Source organism: Hippoglossus stenolepis, chromosome 1 (assembly GCF_022539355.2).
Source record: "Hippoglossus stenolepis isolate QCI-W04-F060 chromosome 1, HSTE1.2, whole genome shotgun sequence".
NCBI lineage: Eukaryota > Metazoa > Chordata > Actinopteri > Pleuronectiformes > Pleuronectidae > Hippoglossus > Hippoglossus stenolepis.
Window position 1 is genome coordinate 31,359,108 of NC_061483.1, and position 23,688 is coordinate 31,382,795.

Genomic DNA, 23,688 nt, shown 5'->3' on the forward strand with positions numbered 1-23,688 from the left:
CCTCTATAGATGCACTATGTTTTCCATTATTGATAAATTAAGTGTTGGTTTGGACAGAGGTGTGTACACATCTCCATACATTAAGATACAAATACACAAATGTACATTACACGTGTCTTGAAGTTATACCCCTTGAAATACATGGGGCAGTTAATTAGTATGTAAATACAATTTTTGGGGTATCACAACAGACAGAGGCAAAAAGTAATGTACTCAATCACATGTTGTTGTCAGACCCTCCTCATCTGGTGAACATCTGCATAGTTACAAAGTTACAAACACAGGTATTATTCTAAACACAAAACATTACTTACTGTCATGAGTTAGAGTGAGTTAGGAAATAGGCTGGATCAAGTGAATTTCTGAACCATGACCGAACCTCCAGCCAATAAAAAGTCTGCTGTAATTTCATGGAACATAACACAAACACTACATTATTTGAGCCCAATGTTTTGCTAATTTGATTTGAAATAAATATGTCTGTTTAGATAATAAGAAATTACTTTATTCTCTCATATGTCCTATGGTTTAACTGCCTGGCATCTGGACATAGGGTCATTATAATTGGGCCTTGAAGGCAGCATCACTGCTGCATCACAAGTAAATATAAGCGTTTTGCTAACTTTGATGACTTTCATTATGTAAAGTTTAAATTTAAATGTTTGAATGGCCTTGTTCCTCAGCCTCTCAGTAAATACATCCAGACTGTAGATCAACCAGAGCCGCATCAAGTGGCACCTGTAAAGTTTCATTTCGTAAAACATTCTTTGCTCAAACAGCATTTTCTGAGAGGAGGAAAGTCCTGGAACTCACTATCTGATCACAATTTTTGGCTAACTTCATCACTTTTTAGAGAGTCACCAAATCCTGTTGAGTCTGTCATGTCTTTATGTACGCTTCAGTGTACATTGCATGTCTTATTTTAGCACTCTATCTTTTATCTCTCTGTTTAATCTAATCATTTCATAAACTCCTTCTAGGGACCACAAAGAATTTCAGTGTAAAAGATTTGACATTTCACGAAGTTGTCATTATGCAAGGTTTTTCGCTTTTATTATCAACATCAAACTTGACATGGACCATGAGTTATTATATAGATTTTGGAATGCATGCATAAAATCCAGTATGAACTATTCTTGGAGTTGACCACTGTCCTTGGTTTGCCATCAGGGGGCACCAGTGTTGTGTTTTGTAATGCATTTGACAAACATGTTTTAGTTAATTGAATCTCAAAAGTTTCTGCTGTCAACAACAGCTGGTGTCCTCTTAGAAGTTTAGTGTTGACTTATTAAATGTTAGAGTGGCACTTGATTACAGACAAAAATAACTAAATATTTGGTTAAAAAAATGATAATAAAATGATATTCATGTGCATTAAAAACAGATAATCAATATTCAAACTTCTGGAGGATCAAAAGCATGATTGGGACAACCTATTTGTGTAGATTCTCAGTCATCCAGGTCATGGTATGTTCAGAAGTTGTATCAGTGAACATGAACTGGACTGTTTCGTGTTCCTTGAAGATGTTTCCCCACTCATCCAAAAGGCTTTTTTGGATGAGAGATGAAACCTCCTTAAGAAACACAAGAAAGTCCTTTACTTGTACAACTTGGACGATGGGCTGATCGATAATGATGAGTCTCTCACCTGCAAGGAGTAGACCCAATAGTATGGTGAATTACCAAATGAATAATCTGTTATTGTTGCTTGCTGTTGATTGCATTTCAATAGATTAAAAAAATAAAAATGGGATTCACCTTTAATAGAATGTTTCTTTATTTAAATAGGCTTCTTTATGAAAAATTATTTGACTTTAACATGTTCATTCATTACATTTCTATGAATAATATATCTTGTTTATTTTCTTAGTCATTTTTGGTAATATGATAATACAATTTTCATGGTAATATTGAGCTTGGAGTGCACAAAGCAAGGCGATTTAGTTTTTTTTAAAGCTTAATATAACTGTCCCAGATTATCAAATTCAGGCAGAATTTTCTTTTTTGGCACAAAGAACACTAAAAGCTGTGTCATGTCTCAGAAGTATGCAATCTCCATTCTTTCTTCTGGTGCAGGTAGAAAACGTTTTAAGGATTACAGAAAGGTGTAACACGTTGATGCAATGTTTAAAACAGATATCAGAATAATTCACAGAAGTCCATATTGCACTTTTCCCCCCAGATTACCCAAATTCACATAATGCTGAAGAGTTTCTAAGAAGTTGTTTTATGTTAAGTCTGTTTTAGTTGTAAGATTGTTTGAAAACGAAGGATAATAATTTCAGTAGGAATGCTATTTTATGTTAAATCCGGCAAAAGTAATAAGAAAATGTATGAAAGATTGTTCACTAGTGGAAAAATATTTTGAATTCTTTCTTAATTTAAAGTTACAAAAAATTGGTCTTGTTTCTAAATTTCTTTTGTAAATAAAACAAGATATTATTTATAATAATTATTATAATATTTAATTATATATCACGTTACACTCACTCTCGTCCTCTCCTGTAGTAATTTCATCAGGGTGGTCCTTGCTCAACCAGCCAATTATCGCAGAGCTGTGAGTTGGGAGCTGATCCTGATTGGTTGAAAGCAGTAGACTGTTGCCGTACAGACAGCCTATTGGTCAGAGGGCTTGCGCTGACGCTGGAGACCCGCCTGTTTTCTCCCGTCGGTGAGGACGTCGTCTCCATCCAGAGCAGAGGGGGAACCAGCAGAAAACAAGAAGCCTGGTGGACTGTTGGGAGGAAGAAAAGAGGGGGATCCCGAGCTGCTTCCCCGGGATTAAAACTCATGTTCCAGCGGGAGATCACAGCAGTCATTGCCGCTGCTTCACTTACGGTACGTCGTCCCCTACTTGTGTTACAGTGGCTGATAGTTAGACTGAGCCCTCTGCTCCTAGACTCACTGGTGTCAGATGACACGAAAAGCACCATGCTCCTCTCTTTCCAGACATGCAACATTCATATATATTTGAGTGATAGTTCACAAATACTAGACCTTTATTGTAGTGATAACTGTCATAGTGTTGTTGTGGTGCTGGAAGGAAGAAGCCTTTTCTTGCTTTTTGAAGCCACTGTGAAGTTTACACATTGGGGCTCTTTTCTTTACTGAATGATTTAAGTCATTCTTATAGATTTAAATGGACCTGCAATGTAAGGAATATGATCAGGGAGTTCCAGGGAGTGGCCTGTAGTAGTTGTTAAAGTGGGGGAGCCCAGTGTATCCTGAAAAGGCACAGTTAGCGTGTAACAGCTGCCTTATTCTGAAGAAGAGACAATCTGAAAAATCCATTGCCTGAAGGTAGTTGTAGATTAATCATTAGCTAGTTGCATAAACCCTCATGGCTAAGAGTATAAGAATGTTGACAGCACTTTGTAGTTTTGCTTTTTTGAAGAAATTGTACTTTCTTGATTCTTGTTGTTCTGGGTTTGTACCCTCATGGTTGAATGCACTTATTGTAAGTCGCTTTGGATAAAAGCATCAGCTAAATGAGATGTAATGTAATGTAAAGAATGAGGGATTTCCCCGGAGCTGATAGAATTAATTACACTAATAATCCATAAGACAGAATGTCTAAACTGTGGAATGTGAAATGTAACCTGACCACAGGCTCCCAGCTCCTTTACAAAAACAGAGCAAACCACCTTCAATGATTGGAAATATGCTGAGATGCCATCTTCTCGGTTGTGGTGGTCCTGGATCAGCTCTATGTGAAGGGGGGTAGGACAGGGTTTGCCCCATGTTATGCCTGTCATGGACATTCAAGATCAATCTCTGGAAAAGCAAAGCTGCAATTCCACCACAAGAACTTTCCCCAGGAACTAGGAACCTTTGCAGGAAACCTGCGTTTCCACTCTGGGGTGTTAATCAAGTTCCCGGTAAAAAAAAAACGTCATCCCAAAAGTCCATGCCTGGGAGACAGTACAACAGGAACATTTGAGGTGGGGCTTGTAGCACTGAAGAAGCCTTATTGGTCAAATACTCCAGTGTTTTATTTTAACCCCTCAATATCCATGATTTTCTCTCCACAATTTAGAGAGCAGACTTAAGACATTTGTATGTTATAGGTACTAATAAAGGACTTCTTATCTTATGTCCTCCCTTCATCATCTACCTACATTTGGCATTGAGTGGTTTGTAGATGGTAAAAAGTCTTACCATTTAAATGGAGAAAATTTATGAACCGGTTCTTAAGCTGCTTTCAGACACAAGCAATCCTGCGAGCCACTTTGCTTTCACTTGTTCTCTTCTTACGTTGTTTAATGCTGTCTTTACTTCCTGCAATTGGTCAGAAATTCCAAATTTCACACTGTATAAGATCCAAATGATGGTTTGTTTGATCCCGACCAAGACCACCTCTTTTGGTTGGACAACATTTTGGTCTGTTGATCTGGACGTTCCTTCCCATTGACGGGCCACCAATTTCTGACTTTCAAAAAGTCCTTGCATCATCTCCAAACCACAAAGGAATTAAAGAAATGGATAAGATGCATCAAGAAGAACAACATAAACGGAACGTAACTTTAGACTTGTTTTAAATCTGAATATTTGATGTGAGATGGATCATGAGGCTGTGGGGGTTTTCCTCACAGTATATCATGCTGCAGTGTCCTGAGGTTTCACGCAGCAGACAGCACCATCTGTTTTGCTTCCTGTAGCTACCTGCTGTGTTTGTGTGACTACGAGGACAGTCTGCACTACTCTGTCTTCGATTTCATCCTCCATCGTTAGCTCTCTCACAAGCTCCTGTCCTCCACTTCATTCAGTTCCATCTCCCTTATTTATCTGTCTCTCTTGTAACACACATACACTAACGATGGGGCCACACACTCACGCACGCACGCACGCACGCACGCACACACACACACACACACACACACACACACACACATGCTTCAGACTGTTGTGTGAGTTGTGGTTGTCATGGAAACAGTTTCGGAAGGCAAAAGACACGTGCTCCCTCTTCAGACACCATGTCTGATCTATATCTCTCTCTTTGTGTATACTATTATAGACTGGTCCCCTGCAGGATAGACAGTTTAACGTGGGCTCAACAATAATACTTTTTGAGAACTATAATACTATTTCCTTCTTCTGTCAAAAAATGTTGTGATGTAGAAGAAGATGAAGATTGTCTTTCTCAGTTTTACCTGTTCTCTGATGTGTTTTGTTCTTGGAAGTAAAATACCATTATACTATTAGGAATTACATCGTGGCTTTTGCACATAGATACCTACATTTTAATAAGGCTGCAGCTAATAATAATTTTCACTGTGCTGACTTAAATATCTCAACAACTATTGGATGGATTTCCAGGAATCTTGTGATGGAAGAAGACACAGATCTCTAACTTTAGTGGAAGTACTAGTGCGAGAAAAGGTAGTTGTCATACCTTCTGCAAAATGTACTTTAGGCAGCATAGTAAATAGCTGATACAGAAGTAGATTGGGATTACAAAGCAGTAATATTTGGTTGTAGCACATCAAAGTGGATCTACTTTAATAAGGGCTAAGGGCCATTCCAAAAGGTCATGAGATAAATCTGAGGTGATACCAAATCTGTTAAATCCAGGGGCTGTCCTGTCTGATGTACTGTAGTCTATCTCTGCTAGGAGATCTGCTCTGTACCAGTATTATTCCTCTGACTCAAGACTCCGTATGCTGGGCACCTGCGCTACCAGCTGTCTGCTTTTAGCTTTGAACTGGTCAAACTTTGCTCGACTTGCTGGTCTTGGTGACACGTGTTTATATCAAAAAACACTTACATGCTCTTTTTTTATGTAATGTTTGTATGCTTATTTTTCTTATAATAGCTTTATGTGTGGGACAGAATGTCATTAATGACTGAGAGATGTTTCCACCATGAAAACGACTCAGTTCTGGGTATGTGCACTGCTAGTCTTTGTGTCTGGTCTTTGTGTGGCCTGTGTATATCCACCAGACCTTTTGTTTGTCTGTCTTCCTGTGTGGAATATCAACATCCTCTCATGCTTCACCCCACCCAGTGAAACCAAAGTAGCCAAATCTCTCTACTACCTCTGTCTGCTGCAACAACCTCTCTGTCTCATTACTAATCTCTGTCCTTTCAAACTGTGTCTTTTATGTCTGTGGAAGACAGTCTGTGCATTTCTCTTACTGTGAAGCAGATTAGCCTCCTCAGGACTGAATCACCGTGGTAAGAATGCAGTCTTATTTGTTCTGGTGTGGTTTGTATGTAGCTGAGAGCTTGTATGCCATGCTGATGGTGTACCCTCAGTCACTGTGCCTGGTTAAACACATTCCAATCCTCTAAAATTGTTTAGATTACTTTCTGCATCTCTTTTCTCTCAACCTCTCCTCCTCTAACCCTCCAATTTCTCAATCTGTCTCTCCTTGGTTGCTCTGTGCCCTCTCTCCCTATCTCTGTCTGTTTTCTCTCCAGCTCAGTGACTGTCAGGCCTATTGACAGTCTTGGAATTCAAGTTTTTGTCAGCATAGGTTCTGTAACTGACTGTAACTTGCAGTCCATCCTGGCCTACACTAATTCACTCTGTCAGCTTCACCATTAACTCTAAAAGATGCATCCAGTAATGGTACATGAAATCACTTCTAGTTCTATTTGGGGTAAACGTTGTTACATTTACTCTTGTTGTAGCTCTCATTGACCAACTCCCCTGAGGTCCATCAATCATCTAACAACATTAATATAAGGATATGATTCTAACAAAGTCAGGGTTCAAGTAATTTACTTACACAAACCTTCAGTTCTGAGCCAGATTTATTATTTTAGGTATTATAATTAGTTTTGCTATTTCCCAAGGTGGTTTATTAAGAAATGTCTCTCTTCAGCTTTCTGGCTGTGCAAGTAGGCTGTATTTATTCGTCATGTGCTGTGAGTAGATACACAATACCCAGCGGTTGGAGGGAACGTTGGCCCTGTGAGCTAGTGATCGACAATAGATGAAATAAAGCAATGATATACCTGTGAGTCTTGGGCTAAATTCAGTGGTCAATTTCATTTCAACAGAGTCTTAAAGATGCTGGTAAATGTGGGTTTAGCCATCAGGTGTAGGCCTATGCAAGCATAATAATTAATATCAATCTGTCTATTTGATTATTACAACTATCAGTCTTTAAGATAGATAATGATATTCTAACTTGGTATTGTAAGTAATGTTGGGTTACAACCATATGTAGGTTAGCTGTTTGTCATGCATGCTAACGCTTGTGGTTAACATTAGTGGCAATATGTTACAATAATCTTTTCCTATAACATTTGCTCTTCTGTTATATAAATTGTACGCTTCTAAACTTTCTCTTCCCACAGTCCTTTAAAAACTGTGCTACGTCAGCACCACGAATGGACTTGGTCAGTGTCACAGGGATGTCTCTCAATTAAATTTGTCCTTTTTGTGCCTATCCAAATTATTATTGAATTAAATTAAAATTGAATATTAACTACCAATACGAATTTTGACTGATTAATACTATCAACTAAATAAAGAATAACTTCGGATCATTAAAGACCCCTATCACCCTAGCCATAAACTGTTTTGCCTGCTGCCATCCGGCCGACGGTACCGCAGCATCCGGGCCCGCACCACCAGGCTCAGAGACAGTTTCATCCCCCAGGCCATAAGACTTTTAAACTCCTCCAATCTGCAATAACTCCACTAAACCAGCACCTTAGCATATTTGCACTATTGCACAAAATTGCACTATTGTTTTTTCTTTAGGTGTATATATATATATATTTAGATATATATATTTTATTTTCTATTTGAAATTTTTGATATTCTATTTTATATTATTTTATTCAATATTTTTTTGCTTGTAATATTCTGAGCATTGCTATAAGATAGCCTGTGACCCAAGCATTTCATTGCCAGCGACTGCTTAATGTAATTGTAATTGTTGTGCATTTGACAATAAACTCTTGAATCTTGAATCTTGAATCTTGAATCTTGATTCTTGATTCTTGAATCTTGAACAGGTGTTATCTCCCTCGGGTCTCCCAGTGAACATACTCTCATCAGACTAACCCTACAACATGTGGGAATTTGGTTCTTTCTGAATAAAAACCAGTAGACTAGCTGTCCACTATGCTGACGACTGAGGTAGACCTGGCCTGGTTATTAGAGTTGATTAATGTAATTGCCCAATGCCCACTGAAGATGCACACAGTTTATTCTCATGAGCACTGGAGTAACTGCATGCCTGTATTCCAGTACATAGCTTCTCAAATCAAGACTTGAAAACACTTTGTCCTACACTAAGGAGCTGGGCTTTAGAACCTTGAGCCTTTTAGCTGTAAGATGATTCACCCTAACACAGAAGTTTATTGCCCAGTGTAAATGTAGACGAAACCCAGAGGTTTTACTGGCTGCATCAAAAAACAACAACAACAACAAAAGGACGCAGAATAGAGAACTGCATTGTGAGCGTAGGCAGTGTCTTATTCTTGAAGGGTGTGTGTTTCCATCTGAGTGGAAGTTTGTGTGTGTCTGTCTATGTTTAGCTGTGTTTGTTTAGTACTTGGTAATTATGGCTGGAAGCAGAGTTTGAGTTAGGGCAAGTAGAGGAATGTCTTTAGTCTGCTCCTGTCACTGAGACTTAACTATGGGCTTTATAAATACTAGATCGTGTGGATGTGTTTAATGACGTATATTTTTTGGTATGAGTGTGCAGTTTTGATTGATTGAGTGACTGACTGTGCGGGCACACACACACACGCACGCACGCACGCATGCACGCACGCCCGCCCACACACACACACACACACACACACACACACACACACACACACAGCTGTCTTGTTTGGGTGGAACCACCAGATGATGTCAGTGGTTGCCTCTGGTGGCCTCAAGGTGATCTGTCTTCCAGATGTGGTGAATGGAAGCAGCAGATGGCTGTGGTGGGTGGAGTCAGTGGAATGCTCTGATTCCTCTCACTGACAGTTGTGGGTCATGGTCATCCTGTTTTAGGCCTAGTTTTGGTCTTAACTGAAAGGGACAGATTTTTATATCCCAAGGGCTTTTGTTAATATTGTCCAATATTACAAGTATTTAGTGTTTAAAAAATCTATGTCACAGTTGTAAGTGGATAATAGGTGAATTAAACATTTTCGGTAAACTATCCCTTTAAATGTATTATGACAGTACTATGTTGAACTATGTACTAAGTACAATGGGCTTGGGTCTACACTCTATTATGCAAGTTTGGCGCAACGTCGTGATAGCAAAAGATGGAAACACAAGCGTTATATTTTCATATGAGGTGGCAACCTGCACTCTAATGCAGGCAACCAGCACTAGTGGATCACGTCCCAAAACCACACCGGTGTCACTCCATCGTTTATCGCTGCCATGCCATATACGACAAGACTAGATAGAGATGGGAAACTATCACTGTGACCAACTCCATCTATTGATAGAATGTGTGATAGAATCCAATAGGATCCAAAGCCCCAGAACAGCTACTGTAGCAATTGTTTTGTCAACAACATAAAGCAGAGAAGGGCCCAGTGATTTTCTCCAAATTAAACAATTATTTAGTTGTATCTGATCCCATCTGAACTCTCCTTATCCAGGTACGTAGTGGTATTTGGGCATGCCCCCCAGCATGGTCGCAGGCAGATTTGGTTGGCTTTAGTGCTGAATTATCTCTGTTGGTACTCAGACAACACCAAGATTACCTACCTGTATGGAGTATGCAGTTTACACTGCAACAGAATGAACAGATATGGTAAAGCTTTATTGCTGTCTGTGGAGGTTATTGCTGTCGACCAGCCGTTTTCTTACTCGAGGTAGCTCAGCTCTGGCGAGTCTTCTCCCCTGTGTCTCTTCATGTGTCTCTCTTCATGTGTCTCTCCTCTGAGCTCTGCTGCTGCCTTTTGAGTCCAGGGAAAGTGAATTGGCCAACTAATCAGCTGTGCCAATCAACACTCCCTGGTGCACCTGGAGGTGCTCTCTGAGACCGGACCAGGCAATGTGGATCCGGAGACAGGCGACTTGGAGACAGGACTAGGTGACATGGATCTGGAGACATGCAACGTGGAGACAGGACCAGGCATCGACGTCACAGCCAAAGGACCCGAACCGGAGCTGAGGCCGCCGCTTTACTGCAGAGCGGCCACTCGGAACCGGAGTTGCCCTTGCTGAAGTGGTGCTCCTGGAGGAAACTAACTGATGCCAAAACTTTTTCGAGCGACATGGTTGTATTTTTCAGTGGCAACACGGCCATACACATGCAAATATAGGAGTGGTAAACCTTCGCTTCCCTTTCACTTCCTATCTGTGTGAGCAAAGGGGCAAACAAAACATTTCCTTCCTGTGGTGAAGTGAATTGGCAGCGTGCCTTCTCATGGAGTTCAACTTTGGTGAACTATGACCTGCAACATTCGACATGTATGGTCATGCCTGATGCCTGCACCTAGTCCCGCACCTCAACCATGACAATAAAAAGTAAAGGTGTCATGTTGACGTCACAGTTGGGGCGTGCAATGATTAATCCTTAAAGTATAGCCACAGCTTTAGGCAGAGCCCTGACACTCTATAGAGAAAAAGCTTGTTTCAGTCGCTTGTATCCCTGATCTCATTGTTTTGGTCACCATTCACAGTACATGTAGAGGTTTGCTAAACTCAAATGCTAATAATCATCAGCAAACAACACAACAAGCTGTGCACTCTAGAAACCACTCTGCTGCAGCTTCTCTTGACAGCTGCTGAGCATCGCTGTTGCAGATTAAATAACAAACGTGATCTGTAGACAGATGAAACATAAGCATGGTCGAGGAAATAAATGAATATGCTTCGATGTCCTCCAAAAACATTCCTGTGACAAGGTGGACCTGTGTGTGTGTGTGTGTGTGTGTGTGTGTGTGTGTGTGTGTGTGTGTGTGTGTGTGTGTGTGTGTGTGTGTGTGTGTGTGTGTGTGTGTGTGTGTGTGTGTGTGTGTGTGTGTGAGTGGAAACTCTACCTCGCTCTCAGAGGAGAAGCGGCACAACTCAATCAATGTCATGACATTCTTGTGTCAGCGTCGGTCATAATTCAGCAGCATGTAGGGGAAACACTGGAAGCCAGCTATAATCATATTTAGATGAGAGTCTGATGTGATGTGAATATGAACAGACAGAGAGACAGTGTTTGCTGTGATGCATGGCTCAGGCCTGACCTTTCTGCCTCACTTACCTGAATGCTTAATTAACCTTAAACACTTTGTAATTAATGGCTCCTCAGAGGGCCCTTTCACACTCATCTGCATGACAGCGGGGTTTACAACTCTTCTGTGATTGTTGTTCTCAATGACTCAAGCCTCTTTTATACAGCCTGTTCAAGGCGGGAATGCTTCGCCTTTATTCCTCTTCAGCTTCTGGATATAAGGCTACAACATACGGAATAAGGTGACATTGTTGTTCCACCTTTATGGCAGCATGCAGTGGAGGTTTTCACAAAGCTGAATTCATGCCTGTGGTTGGTGTAATGCTATGGCGGGTGCAGGACACTGATATGGTTTTATTGATTCTGGAGCATGCTATCTAAAATCCCATCCAGGGGCATCATTATGCCGGGTTTTTTGATTCCATGTCAACAAGTGAAGTGAGTGGTAAGGAACTATCCTTTCCCTCCATGGTGGCAGTGTTTCCCCCCTGTTTTGAAGATCTTAAACTGACCCCATGTGCTCCCATGTGTCTGTGTGTTGCAGTATAAGCCTGTTTGGCTGATTTGCTTGCATTAATAAGTGGTTGATCCTCATTAGAGCAAGTTAGTGTCCAGCTGCCCACTGAGCTTTGCATCACACAGACTGTGAAAGATTAAAAAGAAAGATTACAACCAGGCAAATTCCTGGTCATCTCAGGATATTCAGACAATTCAACTAATTTTATACTGAGGAATTATATGGGTGTTTGCTGTTGCAGTTTGACTGTCAGTCTTGTTCCCAGAAGTTAAATGTTGTGCTTCAATCAAATGTTCAAATTGTTAATCTGCAACATCATCTTCCACCATTGGTGCTGTTCATAACTCACATTAGTTTCAAGGGAAAAAGTAGAAAAAAGTCTTTTAAAGTGCATTTTCTTTCAGAGCTCCAGCTGGCAGAGAATGCTGAGGTCTTTGGGATTGTATTGAGTCATGAGCTTAAATGCATCATCAAATTTGAGAGCCAAATCACTTTTAAGCCAATTTACTAAAAACTATACTTAACCTAATGAATGACTATTTTGGAAACCATGCTGAGGTGAAGATTTTTTAAGGGGAAGTTTTAATGCTTTTCTTTATTTTCTTTCAATGTTTACTGTTTACAATGTCAAATGTCCTCATTAAATACAGTATAATCAGGTAAATATATGTAAAAGTAATCCTTTATGAGACAAAAGCTCTGTCTGCTGTGAATTTACAGGGGACATAGCATGCCCATTTTACCACAAGTTGATATGGTTCCTTGGGGTCTTAATGAAATGTCTGTAACATACTTTGGTCAAAATACCACAAGGATCATTTAAAACAGCACCCTTTTTACCCTGTATAAAACAGCCCTCCACAGAGTGACCTGTTTTGAGTGCCTGTTCCTTTAAATGCTAATGAGCCAGCTCCCCCCTCCCTCCTCTCCCCCCATGATTTTAAACGATATAAATTACATATTTTATATGATATAAATTATCAAATATGCATCCCATACTTTGTATTCCCCTTCTGTTGTCCTGGAGTTTTAATTTTCCCAATCACATAATTAAATGTCCCCCTCTGCCCATCCACTACAAGCACACAAGCAGACAGACAGAGAGAGAAAGAGAGGGGGGGCTATGAAGACCATCATTTACCCCCGAACCCCGACATTCAACGGGTACAACAACAAGCGGAGAAAGCAGAATCGCGGGCTGACCTTATATATACAGTCTATGGGGCTGACCAGCGGAGAAATGCACGTCCCGTGTGAACAGCCAGGCGGCTGCGTGCTGGAGAACGGCGCTGCGCTGCCTCGCAGCGGCGCTTCCGCGTCCGGTGTAACCCGGCGTAACGAGTGGGGGGGCTCTGTGTGTTTGTGCCAGTTACAGTAGTGCTGAACACTGCGGAAGTCTTCCACACTGCTGGCTGTGTGGCGCTGACACAAATTCCAGCTCACGCATGGGAGAGCGAGCGGTCGCGCCCGAGCAGCTGCTGCAGCCTCCCAGTCCCAACGATCCAGACAAATGCCACATGTGAGTGAATCGCGGGCTGACCAGCGGAGAAATGCTCGTCCCGTGTGAACAGCCCGACTGCGCGCTTGGGAACGGCGCTGCGCTGCCTCGCAGCCTCGCTGCGTCCGGTGTAAACCCGGCGTAACGAGTGTGGGGGGACGGGGGGGGATGAGGTGGGGGGTGGGCCAAGGCCATGTAGGGAGACTTCCAGTGCCTTGTTACGACACAAAACCCAGGAAGCTCAATCGACAATCTGAAGCTGGGAAGCTGAGCGGAGCTTCACATCCAGTCACTGGTAATGTCACGCTAACACAAATATAAAGTGAGTATTGTTCAATGGAAATCACAGACTTGCTAGTAATCCTTTTGAGGTGTGTAGGCAATGACTGGAAGATGGGAAGTTTTATTATGAGGATGTAAGCTCCTCTATCTTTCATTTCTTTCTATGCACTGCTTCACTTTCTATTTCTCTCTTGGAATTTCATCATCTCCTTCTCCTCAGAAACTTCTGTATAGAAAAAGAAGATGCTCTACATCCTCCACCTCTTTACCTAATAGTCTGCATTATGCAAATCTCTCTCTGCTCTTCTCGGAGTAAGAGAAGCTTTGAAGCTACTGTGCCCTGCAGAAATGAACCATTTTTAGTTTGCCTTCTCAACAGCTGAGGCAAGTCTTAGTCCTAGTGTTCATCAAAACCATTATCAAAGTCTTGGAGAACAGCTAGAGAGTCAAATGTTCGTCTAACCTCTATCAATTATTGGTACAGTTTTTTAATGTAAACTGTGGATATTTAAAATTTCCTCTGTCAAATCAGGGTTTTTCCTGGCCTAAAATTAGGCGGGGGGGGGGCGGGGGGTACAAGTCCCGGGGTAGACACCCAGGGAGCCATGCATGGCTCCACAGCCCGGCCACAGCGCCACCAAGCCCATGGCAGACACCCAGTGAGCCATGCACAGCTCCACTATGTTAGCTTACATGTTTGACCATAAAAGATGTGTGTTTTACAGTTTTTAGCAGCTCTGTCAGTAATTTACTGCTCCTCTCTGTGTCTATATCATTTGCGCTGCGCATTGCCAACCAAATCGAGCCAAACCGAATGCGCCCCTCCATCTCCTCCGGCTCTCCATACTTTGTCTAAGTTAACAAATTCAGTTGTTTTTACACACTCTGAGTTTGCATATGTGTCCGATCACATTGTTTGTGTGTGTTTAAGTGTGTCTGGCGGTCTGCGTGTCAGAAAGAGAGAAGTGAGCAGCAGAGTCAGTGTGTGTATGTGTGTGTGCCGTTACCTTTCCCTAAAATTGCGGGACTATCATAGATAAGCTATATGCAATTCTTTTATAGTAATCAACTGCTTAAAGTGATGAATTTAGCCTGGGACAAACATAACTATAAGCGGTTTCCACTGTTGTAGAGTTCTGTCAGGAGTGTAATGTCCACCTCTTTGTTTAAAGTTCAAAATAGTTCCAATAACAAACAGTAATGAATATTGACAGTTTCAGGGACTGCTACATATTGATGTGGTTGTAAAGTGTCAAATTGAGTATTTATGTGCTATATGAGATTTTAAAGTATCAAGAAATGTTTTGTATTTCCCAATACAGCCTAAAAACATTGCAATATTATTTTTGAAAGCTATATTAATTAACCTTAAACATCAGGATCTGATGTTATTTGCTCCATCTGTTCCTAAACCCTCATAAACCAAAATGCAGCAAGAGTAGCAAAAGTGGCTTTATGTCCTAGAACCTCACTCACTCACTCACTCACTCACTCACTCACTCACACATATATTAAGAATGTTGACTCTATCCTTGAAGTCACTCACTCTGTCCTGTAATGTAGTAGATTCGCTTTGTTGCATTACTAAGTTGGTCTGTGTGTTCAGCGCATGTTTGATTTGAGTTTGTGCACATAGGGCGTATGCTGTGTGGAGCCACGGGAGAGAGTGTGTATTACAGGGGTAGAGGCAGAGAGAGATGGAGGAAGAGTCATCGTTCAGGAATGTACTGTATGAATTGCTATGTGGAGCCGCCTGCCTCAATAACACCTTGGCCCACCATGTTCATATACATAGTATATCAAGTTCAAAGTTCAGTTCTTCAGTTCATAAGACTAAAATGATCAATCCTTTCCCATTATCTACACCATGGATCGAAACTGTTCTGATTAGTTGTTCATCAGTTCATCTGCAGTCATTAAATGGTTCAAACCTTGCCTTTGATTGAGCCTATGGTTGCAAAGAGCAACATCTCTAAGAAGAATCCTCGACTTGACTTGCTAACTAGCAGACTTTACTCTTTCTTATGGTAGTAGGTATGGAATGGGTAAATAGCAGCCCGTGATTGATGGCTGTAATAAAACTTTTGTCCAGGACTCCATACTCTTCATTGTGTTGCTGCTTTGTATGGTTTCCATTGCTTGGCTGCCTTGCTGGCAGGGGTAATAATGAGCAGGAGAGAGAGCAATCAAAAAATAAAAGAAGAGGGTCGCCATCTGTGAAGCTACATTATTTAGTTTGCCTGCTTTTTCAAAGGGAAAAGCCTGTTGCTATATGAATTTCCGAATTGAAAGCAAACACTTGGTCTTGTGAGCTTCTATCCTGTGTTTAGGCTCACGGTGTCAAGCTGCCTACAGCTGAAAAGCTGTGTGTGATTATTATTCCTGCCGTACATCTTTGCGTTGTATGTGGACTGACAATGGAGTTACATTTACACTTGTGTTGAATGTGGTCACAATATGTCCCTGACCACCTCTGGAGGTGATTTAACCAATCAGATCATCATCTGTCCTCAATGTGTCTTTGGTGCTTTACACCTGCATTTTAATGGAGGAGTAAATGTACCTGTTGCTAAGACCCGGGCTCAGCAATCCATTTCTCCCTAGCTGCATGTGGCCCCTTTGTAGTGGCTGCCTGGCTTTGTCAAAAATATGTAGCCTTTAGCTTACTTTGAATTCAAAATTAAAATAAAATATATCACTCACAAACCCAAAGAAGAAACCTCTCAGGGGTCAACATATGTTAATAGTGCATGGACAGACTTGTCCGGGTTTACCAGATTGATCTACTGCTGTGAAAAGTTGACAAACAACAAAAAAGACATTCGAAGAACATCCCACTCCATTTGTTAAGGGAGAACTAGTTTATTCTTTTCTATTAACACAACATTGTTGTTTAAAAAATAGCCTTTTAACTTTACTTATAGAGATGATAAAACCTTGCATCACAACAGTTGAGGCCTTGGGACATTTAGGAGTAGTCCTTTGTGGGTTAAGTATGGTATGTTATTTTTCACCACATTGTTGTAGCTCAAAAATCTCAGATCTTTTGCTTTGATATTGTAATTAAGGAAATTATGCCTGAATAGTCATCTCACTGAATAGACTGTTTACAAGCCTGGACATCTTGAGTTATTCCTGTGGAAACCTTTTTAGTTTGGGGGGGAAAAAGAAAAAAAAATCTCCAGCTCTGCTTTGATGTTTGGAAATCTCCCACTGGCTCTGTTTCAAGAACTCTAAGTAAGAAAAGGAAGAGGTTTGAAGTAGAAGTTTGGAGCTAAAACTGATATGATTAGACTTACATTAAAGCTGGAGGCTTGCACTGTCAGCCATTTTAAAAATAATGGGAGGGCTTCCAGAAGCTTTGTTTCATCAAAAGAAATATCAGTTAAATAATACTGTTTGTGAAAATGGCAATTCATCTCTGTACTTTCTAATCTACTCTGATGTACTTGTGATTTGATTGAATGAGTTAGGACTTACTGACCAGACCACATCTTTATGAGTCACTTATTTCAGTCATTTTGTGGACTGCCTGGAACCCATGTCACTCAGATAATTGTATGTTTCATACAGTGTTTCTAACTGAATTAGTTTCTGTTTATAATAGAAGACAGACATTGTTTTATTAGGGGTCTAAGCCTGTGGTTGGCAGGGTGCCAAGCATGCAAAGCAGTGTGGCCAATTGGAAACACTTGCTTACCAAGTCCAGTTCATGCATGTCTTTTTTGTAGGCCATCTCACATATGCTATGCATATTTCTTCAGTGCTTCATGTTAGTGTTGACAGTCTCAGATTAATCCATCATACTTGGTCCAAAATTCAGTGGGAAAAGACATGTAGTTGTGACAGACTGGATGTCTGTTGAAAGGCCCACTTGTAACTACAGAATGTTGGAATAATGAAGTTGCCAGATCAGTGTAACTGTGTGGAGTTAAAGCTGCTCAATAGTGGATTTCTCATGTGTAGAACAACTACCACCTCAGGTACACACTTGATGTACTCAAACGGATGTCATGTTAAATGTTATTTTTCAGTGTCACTTTTCTTCAGATATGGCACAAATGTTCACTTGGACACAAATATGACCTGGTTAGATTTTGGTGGTCGAATGTCATAGTCAAACTTGTCTGTCTCCTTCTCATGAACGTGATCTCTCAGGAATGCCTCTCAGGGAATTTCTTCACATTTGGCAGAAACATTCACTTGGATATGGATTTAGATGGATCTCCTCACTAGAGAAAACTTCAATGGATTGCCAAGATAAGTTCAATTTATCCTGTGGGGAACATGAAGTAGGAGTCAATTATTATTGTTAATGTTATTGATGTTGATATATTGAAATTCATTCAAAAGCTGTTTTCAGACATGACCTGCGAAGGAACACCGGAGAATTGGTTCCGTACTTTCTCTGCAGTTTGCCTTTCACACATGCACAACACAGAAGGGGGTTCTCTCTTAAGACTCGTTCTCAACAGCAAACAAATCTTCTCAGGATTGAGATGAGGGATGGTGCAACAGGCAGAGGCAGGATGTAACGTTTAAGTGCATGTCTGAAAAGCAGCTATTATCACAAATATCAACATCATGCACACAAACTGAGGTGGAGGCCATGTTGAGCTTCAGGCTCAACCAAAGTGAAAACAGTTTGTACAGCATTTTACCTGCTGAGGTTGTTGAGATACTCCAGCCCACGCAGGGAGTGAAACAACAAACCTTCTCCTCGCACTACATCACTTACACTCCTGCACTCATCCCACTGTCCCTATAGAGAGATGAATTCCCCTCTTCTTGTATCATCTGCACTGATGTAACTCAACCACCTTCAGACCTAGTCACCTGAGGGAGCAAGAGGGGGAAGGACTTGATTCATGTTTTAGACATGCTCCACATGGAATTCATGTTGCTGCAGTAAAATAAAAACCTTTCATTTGCATGAAATGAGCTGAAATACAGAGCCATGTTTACAATGACACAGCCATTTAGTTAGGGTCACAGCAGTACATACCAAGCTTCTAGTAAATAGAGAAATGATGGACAGGGAAAGGTTCACATATTTCTCTGTTTACTCGAGGGGAGTGTGTCACAACATAAGATACAATAGACTGACAATTGACGGAAGTCTGCAAGTCAGCTACAGTGTGATTCCCTACCAGAGATAATTTTTTCTCATTTAGAGAAAAGACTACACACACACACACACACACACACACACACACACACACACATAATTTGGCTAGCACTGGGGGAAATCCTTTGTAGCAGCATGCTGTTTCCCTTCATGGTCCCAGTGACATAAATCAGTGCTGTGAACACACAAACAGTCTGTCGCCTATGGTGCATGTGTGTGTTTTGTGATGGCCATGACCACTCTGCTCAGACATGACTGCTGCTCATTCCAACAACAGACGACAAAGAAGCCATTTCCATTTCAAGTCAAATAAATTGTGATGTGTGTGATTGTTGTGGACCACGATGCCTTTTTCCAATACAGAGTCAACTATGATCTGATGATTTGTTTGTAATGTAGAATATGTGAGCTGAAGTTGAACATTAATCAATGTTTGGACTGTATAACATATGGTCAGTGATGGCAGATGTTCTGTCAAAGAGTTTATTACCCCAGAGCCTGATCCACTAGTTGGCTGTGCATTTAATAGGCCCATGTGAGGGTTCAGATGGAGGTTGGGCAAATAAAGGGGAGAAATAGAAAAGTGTGAGACAGAGGAACAGTGACAGAGTTAAAGTATAGTTCATGAAAAATTCCTTTTGGATGAACAGCAAAAGCTGTGTTTTGTGATTCATCTCAAGCTGTGATAACTGAAGTCACAGAGGCATCAAGGTAAGAATGAATGAAAATAACTTCGAAATTAGACTTGTGTCCCAATTCAGCTCTCATATGGAAAGAGTTTAACTTTAACTTAAGAGTCTGGTAGATTTTAATTTGGTGGATGAACATGGATTTTAGTTGTCTTTAACAGCAGCTACGAAAAGAAGTTGTATTGTAAATGTGTTTCATTTAAATGTGGAATTTTCTGGTCCTTTTAAAGGGCCCATATTTTACACCTTTCTGGGATTTAATTTGAGGTATTGGTCCCCCTAATATGATATATCAGTGGTTTAAAGTCGAAAAAACTGCTCCAATGTGTATTTCCATGTCCTCTCTGCTGCCTCTCTCTGGAGCTGCAGACAGAACAGGCTGTTTTCGGGTTAGGGTTAGCCTCTTGAGCCCCTCCTCTGATTGGCTGACTGCACCAGGCCTATCCACGGTCTCATTCTGGCGCATTCACTCTGGTAAACACAGCTGAAAGTCACGTTATGTTTGGATACAGCTGTAGAAGACCAGCCACATATTTACAGTCGGTTACAACAGGCTGTTTGTGAACGGTAAGTTACACCGTCCGCATGTTTGTTCAAGTTTTAGCAGGACAGTCGGCCAATGTAGAATGCGTCCCGAGTTACAGTACGGAGTTTCAGTCCCGAGTAACGAGTAACGTCTACGCTACTCCGTACTGAGCACAGCGACACGGCACGTCAGAAGAAATAAAGCGTAACCACTGGTCTCGAACAGTAACGTTCTTAGGAGGAATGTGCACGGACACATTCTCTTCCTTGCTTCCCTCCACGCTGCAGTGTTTCTTCAGTGATGTTTGTTGTGGTTAGCTGTGGTAGCTAACAAGCTGCTAGCTCAGCAACAAGTCTGCTTGGTGTCGCGTTCGGTGTGGAGGGGTGGTGGTGGTGGTGAGCGGGGCTGGTGGGTTTGGAGGCTGGACTGGTACCGGCTGGGTCGGGCTGAGAGACGAGTGCAAACCATATGACTCATACGGGGGAGGAAGTACGAAACGAGACGTTTCAATAACATATTTCTTAGAATGGACTGAGTGAAAAAGTCCGTGGAGTGACTGTTTTCATACTCTGAGGGTCCCTACTGACCCCTTCAAGTTATTACGGATAGTAAAAGCCCAGAAAATGTATTTTACACTATATGGGCCCTTTAATTTTTCCACTTATTTTTGTCACAAAGCCGGGGTGTGTCTGTCTCTATATAATGTCAGTGTTTTGTACTGAAACCTCCTTTGGCTGAACTCTGGAATGCATTTTTGCACAGAGCAAGGACTGTGGATATTGTCCCATCTCCTGCATTAGACCGGCTTTAGGAAAGGAGCTCTGCAGGGTCAGCAACCAATAACTCTTTCAACTCACTTATGGTCACGTGAATACCATTATCATTTGAGAGGGGTCTGTGAGTTAGTTTTAAACTTATAATTATACCATATAGTTTGAGTATACACACAAGACCATTAAAAGGATGACTCCCAAATTGCTAAATCCTACAATTTCCATAATGAAACTCTATAATGTTTTACATGATTTACAATTCATCGAGGTAGTCAAGAACATTATGGTATTTGATTGTGTTTTTCATGTGTTTGTGCTCATATACCTGCTGTCGAGTGTCAGTCTCATCGATCAACTTAAGCCACTTAGGTCAGCTTAAGCCATTTAGAATGGTGGCTTGATTATGGTCAGCCAGAGACATCAGTCACCGTTCTGGCTTGAGTGAGATGAGTGTAGGTGGTGAGGGAAACAGGGAGAGTGACGCAGTGTATAATGTAGTTTCTTGATTTTTGTTCTCTCCTATATAACCTACATATACATATATATTTTGTGACCAGCATACAGATATTTGCAGTTGAAAAATACATGTTCACTGCTCTCTGTCATGTCACTGTTTTTATATTTTGCCAGATACATTCCTAATTTTGCCAAACACATAATATCTTTGGCATTTGGATCTTAAAAGAAAAAGCTATGATAATGGTAGAATAATAGTAGTAAACGAAAAAATTTAAGCAAAGCACATTTACTTGGATTTCTTGGTTGTTTTCCTCTTTTCCAAAACTATTACTGATATTTTGTTGCATTTGGGGATGCATATAGGAAGAATAAAGTTGTCTTGCTTGGAATCAGTGGGTCATTACCAAAACTGTGTTGATGTTAATCAGTGCTTACTGAGACACAGTTGGATAAAAAGTTCAAGTTGTAGCTGGTGCTTATACGTTACTCAACAGAACTTGGATCTTTTTTGGTTTTATTTAATTTGCAAAAACTAAACAAATATGTTAATGCTACCATATGGCTGAGAGGTTCAACATACTGTAATTAATGGGGGTGTAACGGTACACAGCTTGAGAAAGCTCCTGTGTGTCGCTGAATGTGTTCATTGCTGACTGAAAGATAACGTCTTCTGCCTCCATTTATCCGGTCGCTACGATATGTCGGATTCATGTTAATGTGTGTTAAAGAGATTTAAATTTGTGAAAAAAATTTTTTATAAAAAAAAAAAAGATTGTCTAATCCACCAAAAATTTTGCGGACCCCCTGTTGAAGACCTCTGCTCTAGGGACAGAGGTTTATGAAGGGCTGGTCTGACTTTCTAGCTGAAATGCGGACAAGAGGGAACTTCGTAACGGGGCTTGATTACTTTCAGTGTGTGTTTGAACCCTGCGATTCCCCTGAAGTGCTCCCACACAGCAGACTTAAATGATAAGGGATGGTCTTCACACAGCACATTTGGTCCTTCACTTACGTTGTCCCTCGGAATTTGAGACGCACGCAAATAGGTTCCGCACGTGGACTCGCTGCATTCGTCCAAACCGGAAATTTGCGTTTTGGTACCGTTACACCCCTAGTGATTAATAAAGTAGTTTAACTGAATTATCCACAAACATCTAAGTCATGTGTACATAGTGTACACAAGAGACACAATCTTGTTTTTTTTATTGTGATTAGGAGATATTTTAGGAAAGGAACAGATCTCTCAAAATACATATTGTTTACCTTGGCATAAAAACAGGCTATTCACACAAGAGCCAGTATGTCATCAAGTTCAACTCCTTAATGTCTGCTTATCAGCTCTGTCCTGGAAGCACAATACAGACTCATAATTACCAATAACTGCACTGTTGTGGCACATTGGACTATGGTAAATAATGGGAAACATTAAAGTTCTGAATACTACTTTACAGTCACCTTTAAATGTACATCATGTTAGTTTGTGTGGAGGAACATGGGCAAAACGTTCTTAGTTGTGCCCTCTCCTGAGCTGCCAGAATGCCAAACCTTTATTTCCTCTCTTTCCTTCTGGTTCCCTGTGAGTTCCCACAGTTCCAGAGCTCCCCTGCCTCCTCTGGAGGGGAGGGAGGAGGCCACAGGAGGAGGGGAACAGGACGGACGAAAGCTTTTCTTGGCCCAGAGAGTTTGAGGCCAAACTTCACCACAGCCAGAAATGGGATATCTTTCTAGAAATTCTCAACCAGAAGCTGGCAGTGTATGTGGACATATAAACAAAGTCCACTTAAAGAGCATGCAAACAGAAACAGGTTATTTGACAAGTGATTTTTGAGCATTGGGGAAATAAAAATAAATATGTGAATGAAAAGTGAAAAATAACATTGGTGGGTTTTAATAAGATAAAAGGAAAATAATGAATATAAAATCGGCACAATTTCTAATAAATACATTCAACCAATATGAAAAATACATTTATGATATTAAATCTTTAGTGCCTCAGTGTTTTGCTCAAGTATGTATGAAGGTTTTCATGGCAGGTATTGAAAGAGAAGAGGGAGATGAGCTCAGAATATTTCTTCAGTGTCTTGTATCGTTCATTTTAAGCCTCCAGATAAATGAAACTCATTCACTGTATTCATCATAGGAAAATTACTGTGTACTACAAGGGGAGACACCAAGTATTTTTTTTGTGAAATAAGATGCATGATACTTAAAGATGCATTAATAGATTTGTGGCAGCTTTGGGGCAGCGCAACAACCTGCTAATGTATTAGAAGGTTGTCTACTTACACTTCCAGGAGACACAAAGTAACATTGGCATTCAGAGTCCAATAATCAATTTCCTTTTAATTTAATTTTATCCTCCTGTGAAAAATATCTGGCTCTTAAGCTGCTGAGGGCTCCACTGTGTTCAGCAGCTAGTTGTCAAGAAAAAACTTAATATCCCACAGCATGAAGTCAGGTTCATTCTGCATGATAATCCAAACATCAAATGATGGGATTTACTACTTTATTTATTATTTAAAACCCAGAGAAGCAGATAATCCTGACCCTTGAACCAATGAATGATTGATTTAATTTTGGTTGCTTGTTAATTAATTTTTTTTATGATTTCCTTTTGTCCATTTAATTAGAATACTACCTTGTGTAAGCTTTAAGCTTTTAATCAATACAACACCAGT

At 40.7% G+C, this 23,688-nt stretch overlaps 1 protein-coding gene across 2 annotated transcripts in view; it reads left to right on the forward strand.

The window, feature by feature from the left end:
• Positions 1 to 2,665: 2,665 nt before the first annotated feature.
• The window catches only part of ccdc102a (coiled-coil domain containing 102A), a 52,533-nt gene continuing 31,510 nt past the window's right edge, over positions 2,666 to 23,688 (forward strand). The window contains exon 1 of one of the 2 annotated variants that reach the window (XM_035155271.2): positions 2,666 to 2,838. The gene's annotated coding sequence lies outside the window, so the exon portion shown is untranslated. Of the gene's footprint in view, positions 2,839 to 5,793; positions 6,175 to 23,688 lie in introns of those variants that run through there. The other variant, XM_035155287.2, reaches the window with a different exon arrangement.